This window comes from Bos grunniens, chromosome 15 (genome assembly GCF_055505025.1).
Source record: "Bos grunniens cultivar Pamir isolate PY7600 chromosome 15, Bosgru_T2T1.0, whole genome shotgun sequence".
Taxonomy (NCBI): domain Eukaryota; kingdom Metazoa; phylum Chordata; class Mammalia; order Artiodactyla; family Bovidae; genus Bos; species Bos grunniens.
Genome location: NC_141179.1, coordinates 63,295,465 through 63,307,604, shown reverse-complemented (window position 1 = coordinate 63,307,604; position 12,140 = coordinate 63,295,465). Strand labels below are relative to the sequence as shown.

The 12,140-nt window shown below is 42.9% G+C and overlaps 1 long non-coding RNA gene across 4 annotated transcripts; it reads left to right on the top strand.

Annotated features, from left to right (window-relative positions):
- The first annotated feature begins 4,645 nt into the window (after positions 1-4,645).
- Positions 4,646-11,211, top strand: LOC147358370 (uncharacterized). Of its 4 annotated transcripts, XR_015142206.1 has the most exons (5): positions 4,646-4,708; positions 5,168-5,263; positions 7,970-8,891; positions 9,387-9,518; positions 9,930-10,201. It is a non-coding gene; the product is annotated as an uncharacterized LOC147358370 (long non-coding RNA). The 4 variants fall into 4 exon arrangements; XR_015142207.1 differs by lacking the exons at positions 4,646-4,708; positions 9,930-10,201 and adding an exon at positions 10,651-11,211 and having other exon boundaries at positions 5,129-5,263; XR_015142208.1 differs by lacking the exon at positions 4,646-4,708 and having other exon boundaries at positions 5,129-5,263; positions 9,933-10,201.
- The last annotated feature ends 929 nt before the right edge of the window (positions 11,212-12,140 follow it).

Genomic DNA, 12,140 nt, shown 5'->3' with positions numbered 1-12,140 from the left:
AAGTGGACTTGAACACACCGGACCTTCTCTGTCTCCCAGAGGTTTTATACAACTACACAACAGAAGGCTGCTGTGGTGAGTTTTGGAGCAATTTGTTCTTTTTGATATCAGCACGTTAATTAATTTTTGGTATGGATATATGTTTATTTATACCTCTATTTATCTGTGTCTCTATTGTTTCCCTCTCTCTAAATATACACACACATACAGGGACATAGAGTATCTTTCCAATTTTTTTCTGAGCTTTCTGCCATTTCAGAAATATCATTGACCAAAGATATTACCCCAAGTCAAAAAGTACTTCCCAGTACACTATTCCTCCGTATTGATAAAGGAATTTCCACGGTAGTCCTTCTGAGAGCAAAGCCTCGGCTCTCACAGCATTCTATGAAAAACATATTATTTCCTTCTGGTACATTAATTTTTGGATTACTCTGGGGGACAAAACACCACCAAAGTAGTGGTTTGGCTATAAACTCCCTTGACATCTGGCCAAACTTCTAAATAATAAGGATGTAATTGCTTTCGAGCTCTCACCACTGAGATTTTCTGGCTACTTCTTACATAAATGAGAAAGTTAGCATTGATATTTTTGTGGTAATAAAACCACAACTTTCATAATATTTACCAAGCTGCAATCAGATAAGAGCTCATTTTGGGGGCATCGGGGATAATATTTAGCATGGTCAATTAGGGAGTGGTGAGTGTTGCCAGAAGTGACTTTTTAGAGAACTTATGGGATTTCAGCCTCTCTTGGGATGCTAGGAAGGGCATGGACACAGCTTCAAGGTCCTGCCACTCACAACTTTCACAAGTTAGTGTTTGAGACATTGTTTAAGGTGAGCAGAAAGTTCAGGGTGAGCTTGTGGTGATTACTTTGGGTTTCTCTCAGCTCTTCCTTTCTGTGTCTGCAGAAATGTGACCACCCTCCCATGGAGTGTTCTTCTCTAGGACAGTGTTTTTCAGACACTCTCCTCTAGCGGCAGCAACAGTAGTGGTTGCATGCGTGTGAAGTCCCTTCAGTCGTGTCCAACTCTTTGTGACCCTGTGGACCGTAGCTCATCAGGCTCCTCAGTCCATGGGATTTTGCACGCAAGAATACTGGAATGGGTAGCCATGCCCTCCTCCAGGGGTTCTTCCTGACCCAGAGATCAAACCTACGACTCTTACGTCTCCTGCATTGGCAGATGAGTTCTCTGCCACTGGCACCACCTGGGAAGCCCCACAGTAATGGTTATCATTGGTTGAATCCCTACAAGGTGTTGGGTGCTGTGCAGAGCACTTTACACCAACATTTTCAGATTTAATCATTCTTAAGCCAGTCAGAGGCTTCTCAGGTGGCACTAATGGTTAAGAATCTGCCTACAATGCAGGAGACACAGGAGATGGTGAGTTCAGTCCCTGGGATGGGAAGATCCCTGGAGGAGGAAATGGCAACCCACTCCAGTATTTTTGCCTGGAGAATCCCATGGACAGAGAAGCCTGGTGGGCTACAGTCTATGGGATCACAAAGAGTCAGACAGGACTGAGCGTGCATGCACACAAGCTCAATCAAGTATTAATATCATTATCCCCACTGAAAGATGCAGAGACAGGCTCATACAGATGATCCAGAGTGACATGTTAGTCTATGAAAAAGTTGAGAGTTACCTGCTACTGTCTGACGTAAAGGTAAAGCCTTTGACGGCTACACCTTCCCACTGCCATCTCCCCATCCTGTTTTTGATTGCCTTGTAGCCATCCAGGAGGGTATATTCCACAGTAGAAGTTCTCAGCATTAGCTGTGACATGAAATCAACTGGGAAACTTGGAATAAAAAACAGATCCTGGGGCCCCATGTCCAAACTTTCCCGCTGGTGCTGAATCACTGATGTTTTCAAAGCTCCTCAAGTGACACGTATGTGTAGCCAGGGCTGAAAGGCAGTGCTCCTTAAGTTGATTTGATCCGTGATTTCTGTTGTTGGAAGTGCAGGGCTGCACTGATGTTCCAACCAAGCTGCTAATAATTAAAAACAAAGCAGAGTCTGGCCATCGTGCAAAGGCCGATTTCCACGTTCATAAAATTTCACTGGCATTCAGTTGAAAGCAAACATCAATCACTTTACTTATGATCTCTGGTAAGGGTAGTGTGGGCCAATAGATGGGTGGAAGCTGGTATTCAGGGTCCCAAATGTGAGTACCCCAAACCTTGGCCATGCACAGAATATTTCAGGTCACTGGTCCATGTGTGCCTGAATGAGTGCTTAATTTCCTTTTTTAGACCTCAGTAATTTCTAGCAGAATGTATAGAGTTCATGACACAAACACATCTGGATTTGAGGGTGTGGATCTGAAATATTCGCCGGCCAATATGTTGGGAGCAGCTGTTGCCTTGGCAGCCGGGGAGGCTGGGGGTGATCTCATTGGAGGGCCCATCTGGGGCTTCGCTTGCCATCACACAGCTTCGCATGCTGATTTCAGCTGCACTTCCAAGCTGGGTGCTCCCTCTCCTGCCCAAAGGCATCTTGTAGCCTTCTCCCTCGCGATGAGGGGTGCCCAGAGCCTTGACACTGCTGCATCTCATGCAGAAAATGCCAAGAGTGTGGAAATCCTTCTTTTCTTAAAGGAGACTGTGTCACCAATTGAGGCTGGTCTGTGCCAGACTCCATGCCTGCCCACAAAGGAGCTCCTAAAAGCCAGCAGTGAGAGGCAGGCCCTCCTTCTTCAATCTGGCGTGGAGGATTGGATCAAGGGCCATGGACCCAGGCAGAGCTGGGTCTGAACACACATTCTACCGCTTTCTAGCCTTTTGACCTTTCTTAGACAAGCCATTTCTCTGAGACTCTGTTTTCTTGCCTGTAAAGTGGAGACATGAAAGCTCCTTCACTGGATTGTTTGGAAAATTAGATGAGTGGCTGGCACATGCAGCAGAGGCCTTTTCCCCTTTCTTCCCCTCATGCAGCTGCTTCTAGATGGTGTGTTGTCATCTGAGCAAGACCCATTTGCCAAGGTCAAGCTAGCAATTTAACAAGCAGTTCCCGGAACTTCTATTTGCCATTCACCATAGCACTCCCTGCTGCGTGCACTTTCCTGTCTCTGAGCTGTCCCTCATGCTATGCCCTCTGCCTTGAAAGCTTTTCTCCCATATTCCCTCCTGTTCTTCTCCAACCAGTTCAGTTCTCACCTTCTCACACTGATTCTCTTGGCTGCATGTGATCTCTCGCCTTCTAGATCACCAGAGGCTCTCATACAAGGGACACCCAAAATGGTTAATGCTCTGAGCTCACTGTCCACATCCACAAAATAGAGATAAATATACTATTACCCTTTTCCAAATTGTTTGTGAGGCTTAGATAAGATGTAGGGTGTAAAATATTTAGAACAGTGTTGGACACAGTAGATGCGCAACAAACATTAGCTAACAGAAATATAATGAAAATACCTTACAATAAATAGTCATAGTATTACATAATGTGGGCTTCCCCTGGTGGCTCAGCAGTAAAGAATCTACCTGCAATTCAGGAGCCACAGGAGATGCAGGTTCGATCCCTGGGTCAGGAAGATCCCCTGGTTGAGGGTACGGCAACCCACTCCAGGATTCTAGCCTGCAGAGTCCCACGGACAGAGGAGCCTGGTGGGCTATAGTCCATAGGATCCCAAAGAGTCAGACACAAATAAAGCGACTTAGCAAGCACAGTACACAATGTAACAAAATTTGACAATAAGAAGAGGAGGGAAAAACACTATGGGGCTGGCAGTTGAAAGAACAAGATTGTAAAAATCCAAATGGATTCCCAGTCCCCAGCTTCTTCCGGAAATGTGACTACACTCTTAGAGTTAATGAGTTTCTAGAGTAAGTTCTATGTGGAAGGAAGAGGTTTCAAGTGCCAAGTTCTATCCACTCCAATTCTCATGCATTGTAACCCTTGGCAAATCTTCTTCACCCAAGAGTTTTGATTTTGGCTCAGCTTTCTAGCAAGGTACCAGTTAATTATGGTAAACGGATCAGGCATTCTTGGGCAGCAGAGAGATGCTGGACAAATGTGGGACGGCAATGTTGGCGGTAAGGGGTTTATTGTTTATTATAAGCCAAATAAATGCCATCAGGGGATTGATGAGGAAGCCCATGTCCACTTTGGGGGAAGCTAAGGTCTGGCAGGGTGGGTGGAGTGGTGACTGCTTCTGAGGAAGACAGGAGGATATTGGAACCATAACTATTGCTTCATGGGATGGGGAATCCTGACCCCTCCATTCAAACAGCTCAGTCTCAGCCCATCCTGAGGCCTCTCTCTGGTAACCTCGGAGCATGCATAGGGTCCTAGGATTCAGAGCTCTCTGAGATGTCAAACGTCAGTAATTCCTTTGTCTTTGACAGCCCGAGTCACATCCTTCATTCAGCATGTGATTTGGGATAGGCAGTGCGTGAGTGCTAAGTTGCTTCAGTGGTGTCCGACTCTAGGAGACCCCACAAACTGTAGTCTGCCAACCTCCTCTGTCCATGGGATTCTTCAGGCAAGAATACTAGGGTGGGTTGTGGTGTCCTTCTCCAGGGGATCTTTCCAACCCAGGGATCAAACCCGCGTCTCTTAAGTCTCCTGCACTGGCAGGTGGGTTCTTTACCATTAGCGCCACCTGGGAAGACTTGAGCAGAAATCTTAGCCTTGCGGTTCCCTTGTTCTCTCAGTTTGCGCCAAAGACCTCACCTCGCCGACTTCCAGGTTCCTTGACTGTAATGTGGGGATCTTTGCAATTACCTTACACTGTAGTTTTTCAGAGAGAATGGGGAAGCTGTAGAATAGAATGGGGTGGGGGAGGCTGTGGTTGGAAAATAAGGTCTGTCTTAGCAACTAACAAGCTGAGAGCTGATTAGTTCATTTCATTTAATCCTCCCCACCATTCTGTACCTTGATTCCCATTTTACAGATGAGGAAACAATGGCTCAGAGAGGCAAGGTAACCTGTTCTAGGCCTCAGGAGGAGAAAGAGGCCACACTGAGATTTGAACCCAGTTTTCTAAGACTCCACTGTGCTCTGCCTCCCACCCAAGTACATAACACATCTGTAGGTTATCTCGTTTCTGAGCACAGTCAATGTGGGCTGCTCTGCTGGGCGCAAAGAAACCTTGTTGACTTGCTAAACTCACACTACAAGCCCTGCTTGTTGCCCTTTCTCTTCTCATTTATCCACAGACCCCCAGATGGCCGTGGAGGTAGCCAGGTGGCCAAGAATTTCAGTTAGAGGAAATTCCATTTGCTTCCTATCCAAGATGACCGTGCATTTTCCAGGTAAAGTCGGGTATCCCTAATGCACGAGAGCAGTTGAGAGTGGCCTGGGCGGCCCCTTCATTTGTGAGCCAGTCCCAGCAGAGAGCTCGCCGGTGTTGTTATGTGTCCTTATTCGTTAAGGATTCTCTGTATTGAGATGCAATCTAATTAGGGTTGAACTCAAAGCCTGTTCTTTCGGGGGCTTAGTTCATAAAAGATTAATGTTCATTTTCCTTGGGTTTTGTTGCAGAATTCAGCTGGAAAATATCCAGGGTGCACTTCTTCCAAGAGAAGTAGCACTTTGGTGGTTTGTGAAAATCCCTTTTCCCTCATGTCAAAACCTTGTTTTTTTTTTTTATGGCCCATTCCCCTCCCCCTGCATGACCATTTTAGTTTCTGAAGATGTATAAGAGAAGAAAAAGGGAATTCCGTAAACAGAGAAATCTGTTGGAGATATTATTCACAAGGAACACATCTGATTATAGATAATTTTAAAAAAACAGGTAGCAAATAAAAAGTGCGCCATAGAAAGCAGTTCTGCATTCATTCATTTATTCCAGGATTCAGCAAACATTTATTGAGCACCTGTTATATGTTAAGTATTTACATCTTGTATTTCACATCTTGTATTTACATCTTTTATTTCATCTGACTTTTCTGTTTGTGATTTGCTTGAGCAATTTAACTCCATCATTAGAGCACTAACAGGAAGTGCTTCCTACATATGAATGGGTAGCTTCTGACAGTCTTCTGCCAAAAGGAAAACCTACCTATCCAGGTTTTTAAAAATTAACTGTATTTTCGGATAACAAAAGTTAGCCATATGTCAATGGTAAAAAATGCCCAAGCATACGGGTTGATTAAGAAGTAACAACCATTTATAATCCCAACCCCTGGAGACTTTCTTTGTTAATAGATTGGTGTCTATTCTTCCAGGTTTATTTTTAAGCAATAAACTATAATAACAATATAATTTTACTTACAAAAATGAGAAACAGACAGTACTTCTGTTCTGTAACTTATGTTATTCACAAAGTTAATATGACTTACCCTATCATGGTAATATCTTCACATCAGCCCAGAGAGAACTTCCTTGCTGTTTTAGTGTCTGCATAGTATTATTCCACTGTGTAAATTCCATGTCATTTACCAGCTCACCATTCAAGGTATTTTGGTTGTTTCTCCTTTGCTTTCATCATAGCAATGCTTCAGTGGACTCTTTGTAGCTAAGTCTGGGTATTTCTGTGAGTTTTTCTGTGGGTAGATTCTTAGAATTGGAATGTACTGAGTCAAAATGATGAATTACCTTTTTTTCTCAATTCTCAACTTTACGAAATGTCAAGATCCTTCACACAGTGAAAAATTTCTCTTCTGTAATCCTTTCCCTCACTCACCCTCTTTTATCTAATTCCATTCCTCTCAAAATATTTTTAAGGCAAGACCTAAACGGTAACAAGTGTTTGGGGAAATGGTGCTCTAATTTTGAAAGGAAGAAAAAGTAGAACATAGGCAAATCTATAATGCTCTGAGCAGCTCTGGCTGCCTATAAGTAAGCAAAAATAGCCTCTTCTCTTCCCTTAAGGTGCAATCGCAAAAGTTCTCGAGCTGATTGTTCCCCCAGAAGAGGCAAAGCCCAGGTTTGCTTTTCTTTACATTCTATTGGTGACCTGGGCAGTATAAAACAATAATAGTCATGGGTATTTGTAGAAGAGAGCATCATTTCAGTATAGGAAATTATCATATTGCTGAAGGAAAGCATAGAAGTTTGACTGATTCACTAAAACTCAGCAAAGTAATAATATCATCACAGGACACAGCATCTTAGTGACACGGGCTGAGTCATTTCTGTGTTGAGTGAGCTTAGGAATAAAATAGTTCTATTCTCAATTCTCCAATTTGCTGCTGCTCAGTCACGTCAGCCATGTCTGACTCTACGATCCCATGGGCTGTAGCCTACCAGGCTCCTCTGTCCATGGGATTCTCCAGGCAAGAATACTGGAGTGGGTTGCCATGCCCTCCTCCAGGGCTTCTCCAATTTAACAAATTTATTGACTCTTACCTTCCCCCAAAACCTGTATTTTACAAATTTTGACATTTTCCTCTTTGTTAAAACTGAAAACCCATAGCCAGATACAGCATAGAAATGCAAATCTTATTTTGTGGATGTGTCTGATGTTTTAACTTCTGCTTTACCTGGGCTACGCTAAATGGGAGCCCTGTGTTGCCTCAGTTAAAAGACGGCCCCCCCAAAGGTGGCTTTCTCCTAAAGATTCTGGGACGACTTTGCTGACTCTGTCCAATAGAGGGCAGTACGTTTCTCTCATTGACCTGCTCAAGTTTGAAAAATACATGGTAAAAACAGAAGACTCAGTATCTTAGAATCCAAACACCTTTCTCTTTATTAAAGTCACTGCCAGAACACTTCTGATAACAATACACCTGTGAATATTTCAAACATAGGATGAGCACAAGGGATTTAAGTATTCCTTGTGCTAGGAATAGTGGATTTGCTTAGGTTCAAATCTATGAATGGAGTAAAAGTGTTTTCTAAATGTCCTGAAGCTGTTCCTTTTTACTGCTTTGATTTGCTTAGTTAACTTTTTTTTTTAAGTCTCACTATCCTGGAAGATCAGGAAAATTGATTTTAAAGAGCTTGTAATTATAATCTAATCTCTTTCCAACACTATTCATTATCACATTTTTTTTTCCAATTTGAATATTTCTTAGGGAGAAGATAAAAAACTTAGAGACCTGATGAGCTCTGGCAAGGAAGGGGACCAGGAGCAAGCACACCATTCTGTGCAGGTGGAAGGGCCTGCCACTCCTGCAAAAGGAACTTTCCGTCAATTACAAACAATCCCACACAGTTTCCCTTGGATTGTCACAACGATTTTCAACCTAATGAAAGTTCGGCCCAATGCCACTGTCTGATTGTTCAATCACTATCTGATTGCCAGTTAGACTTTCCATCCTTCAAATTCCACCACAAGACAAAGAAGAGATAATGTCCCAGAGAAGTGTGGGAGGAGAGGGGGAAAAAAGGCAGAGGAAGGAAACAGGCATTGCCCACGCCTGAACTTTGTCGCCCCTGGATCAGTCTCCGGAGATGGAAGTCAGCATCCTGAAGGGACTGTGTTGGGTGGCCTGCTCCCTGATAGAGCAGCTGAGATCCAGGCTGCGTTTCCGCTGTTTTCATTCCGGTGGTACCTTGTCTCCCAAGCTTGCCCCTGTGACCAGGGGACTAGGTGTTTGTACCCTTGTGAGTCCTCTTTCACCCCTCCCTGGAACCTGAATTGGACCTGTGACTCGCTTCTATCAATAAGACGTGACGGGAATGACACTGCAAATTTCTGGCTTTAAGAAACCTTGGCAGCTTTCACTTGTGTGCTCTTACCATGTAAGAAGCCCAGTTACCCTGCTGCAGAGGGTCCACCTGGAGAGGCCCTGGAGGATTTCTTCTCATGGAAGAAGAACCCACAAGAAGGTCAACAAGGTGCCAGATGTGTGAGTGAGAAAGCCATCCCAGCCCAGCTGAGTCTCCACAGAACTCCAGCTCCACTTGCCGTCTGATGGCCACTTCGTGAGCAATCCCCAAGCCAGACCAGCAGAAGAACCATCAGGCTGAGTCCAGTTAGCTCATAGAATCATGGTAACAATTACTGATTTTAAGCCATTGTGTCTGGAGTTCTTTGTTACACAGCCTTAGATAACTGAAGAACTACCTGTATTACTTTGGCACTTTCTGCATGGATGGTGTTGCTGTCCTAGAAGGCATGGAGTCTGGTTGCATTGGGAACCAGGCTTCCTGCTCTGCCAGCTCAAAGGAAGAGAATGAAGGTGGTACCTGTGAGACAGAGAATGGGCTGTCTCATTTGCTTAGTTTAGTTAACTTTGTTTTTTTTTTAAGTCTCACTATCCTGGAAGATCAGGAAAATTGATTTTGAAGAGCTTGGAATTATAATCTAATCTCTTTCCAACACTATTCATTATGTTGGATAGGAGACCTTAAGTCTAGATCTTGCTCTAGTGCCAACTAGTTGTGTGACCTTGTGCAAATCAGTTGACTCATTTGAAAGAGGTGATGGTTGTACTATTAGGGAAGCAAATAAGAAGCCACCACTTTTCCTTTCTTTGTCTATGGCAGACACCATGAATCCACTGTGGCTTTACTGAGCCTAGGCTTGGCCTCAGAATTCTTCTCAACACAGACAGCTGCAGCCTTCTGATCAGAATTAACTCATCAGATGAACCCTGTTTGCTAATCTCTGATTAAATGGTAAGTCCTCTTCTACTGCAGTTGGGTAAATGTTAGGTGACTTAAGAATAAATTAATAAAATAGTTAATTACAGCTAATTAATTTATTAGTCTTTTGGGAGAGCCTTGTGTTTGTTTTTGGGCTCCAGCATCCTCAGCAAAGGATGAATATAAGCTTTGGTGGTTCTGAGCTTTGCAACTAAAGCCCAGCCAAAGGTAAACCCAATAGTGTCCCCAGTCATTGAAAATTTTTGATTGATGTCAGCTCAAATGCTGTTGGGAAGTAGACAGGTAAAGGGAAGAATGAAGTGGACCCACCCCATGCAAAGGCGCCAGCCCCTGGGGTCCTCCCGCTGATGGTTGCCATGGGGGGCTGTGAGTGTCTAGGAGGGTCTGTGTCGGTCTTGTGCTCATTCTGTCCCTGGCATCCAGAAGAGCGCCTGTCACTAAGATGTTTATTGAAGAAATGAATGAGCCTGCTTCCCTGTGGAAAACCATCAGCAGAATCAGCAAAGCAGAAAAAGAGGTGAAGAGGAAGAGGTGGAAGAAGAGACCAAAACAAACTGCAATTCACTGAGCATCTGCTAAGTGCTCAGGTGCTACAAGAGTTTTACCTGCATTAGCCCATCAAACCCTTACAGCAAGTGCATGAGCCGGATTTTACGATCCCTCTGTAATAAATGAGAGTTCTGAAGCTCAGAGAGGTTGTTTATTGTCCAAAGTCACAGAGCTAGCAAGTGGCTGAACTGAGGTTTAAACTCAGCTCTGTCTGCCTTTCCCCGTTTCACATTTAGACAGCTCAAAGCTCCTTTTCCATCTTCTCAGGTTTGTCTATGTGACCTTGTTATTCAGATTTTTCATCTGCCCGAATCATAGGATTGTTGTAAGGATGAAATGAGTTGAAACATGTAGAGTGCTTAGAATAGGGCATGGCATATAGTGGGCACTCAATAAAAAATTAGCTTTCTGCTCATTTCTGATGTTTTCTTTCTTACTCTACCACTAAACATAGTCCCACGTTGATTGTACAAGAAGTTATGTTGTACTCAAAATAAGTTGCCCAAATCAGAAAATGCTGTCTGTTTGTATATTTTATTTAATGTCCCCCAGCAATTTGTCTCCTGGTCTTGTTATTGTCTTTGTTTGTTTGCAGCCTGTTTTTAAAGATCCATCTTACATATAGTCTAGCTGGTCAGAATCACATCTTCTAACAATGAACCAGTGGAGGAAAGTTTTGGCACATGAGATATTTTCAGAAATTAGAAATTAGAAATGGAGTGAGAATAGCTGGCTGGCTGTGTGACCCTAAAAAGGGACACCATTCATCAGAGACTCAGTCTTCTCATCTATAAAATGAAAACAATAGTTAGCTACTTAAAACCTCTCTTTGCTGTGACAAGCAGTGGTGCCTGGGACTGCACTGTGATGTGGACAAGTGAGAGGCTAGCCCAGGATGCTGCAGAGTCCCAGAAGCTGGCGCAACCCCGGGGCAGGACAGGAGCCTCCGTTAAGAAGCCTGAGCATCTGAATAATGAACATGTTATTTAAATGGAGCTGCGGTCTCGTGGAGCGCTGAGAAATCATTTTCCACACTTCACTATTCTTCTAGTCAATGGGGCTTGACTTGATTATTCTCCCTCGAGGCTTCAGGAGATGTGGGGAATGTTTGAGATTTGTTTAAAAATTAGCTAAATAAAATTTCCCCTCCTCCCCAGCAATAGTTTCTGTGACTGATGGAGCTTTCACTGGGTAATGTCTTAGGTGGATGTAAATCTGAGCACAGAAAATACACTTCATATGTCTGTATATGTAAGGTTGTGTATGTATGTGAATAGAATTTTTCATGTTTGAGGGGGGTGGAAACAAAACAAAGACCTTGAATAGGAGCTTCTAAACAAGAGTCAGCCTTATCACCCTGATTTCATGGAAGCTGCCAAGTACCCATCCCTCAGATTTCACCCCCATTTGGCAACTGTCTGTCAAACAGACATCCAAGCTAGTATTTTTATTATTATGTGTATTCATATAATAACTTGAAATTTTTTAAACAAAGAATAAAAGAATTTAAATAAATGAATATATTAAATAAATGAATTTGAAATAAATTCTTTAAAATGTTATTTAAAAATAAAATTTTACATAAAGAAATGACCCTTTATTTTCAGATTCTAAAAGTGCCCTGTGAAAAATTTTTAAATGCAAGAAATAAAAATCACCAGAACCATCACACTCAAAAATAACATTTCAAGCATTTTCTTTCCATTTCTTTAATGCACTCATAAATACATAGAAATGCATGGACACAATTGGATCAGGCTGGATATATGATTTTCTGCATTGCTTTTTTCACCTAATATGATATATGCTTCCCTCCCCCCATTGTTGAATAGCTTTCAAAATCATGATTCTTAATGGTTGTGTAATTTCATCAAATGGATGGAGGATGATTTATTTAAACACTCTCTGGTTGTTGGAAATTTAAGTTGAATTGCAGTAACTTTTCAATGAGAGAGAAAAAAAAAAACACATGATGCTAGCTATTTATGAGACAACAATGATTCCTTGCCCTGCATGGGCAGCCAGCAATAAAAGTCAGCCAGACAATCTGGTATGTGATGAAAGGTCCAGAAATGTCGAGGAAAT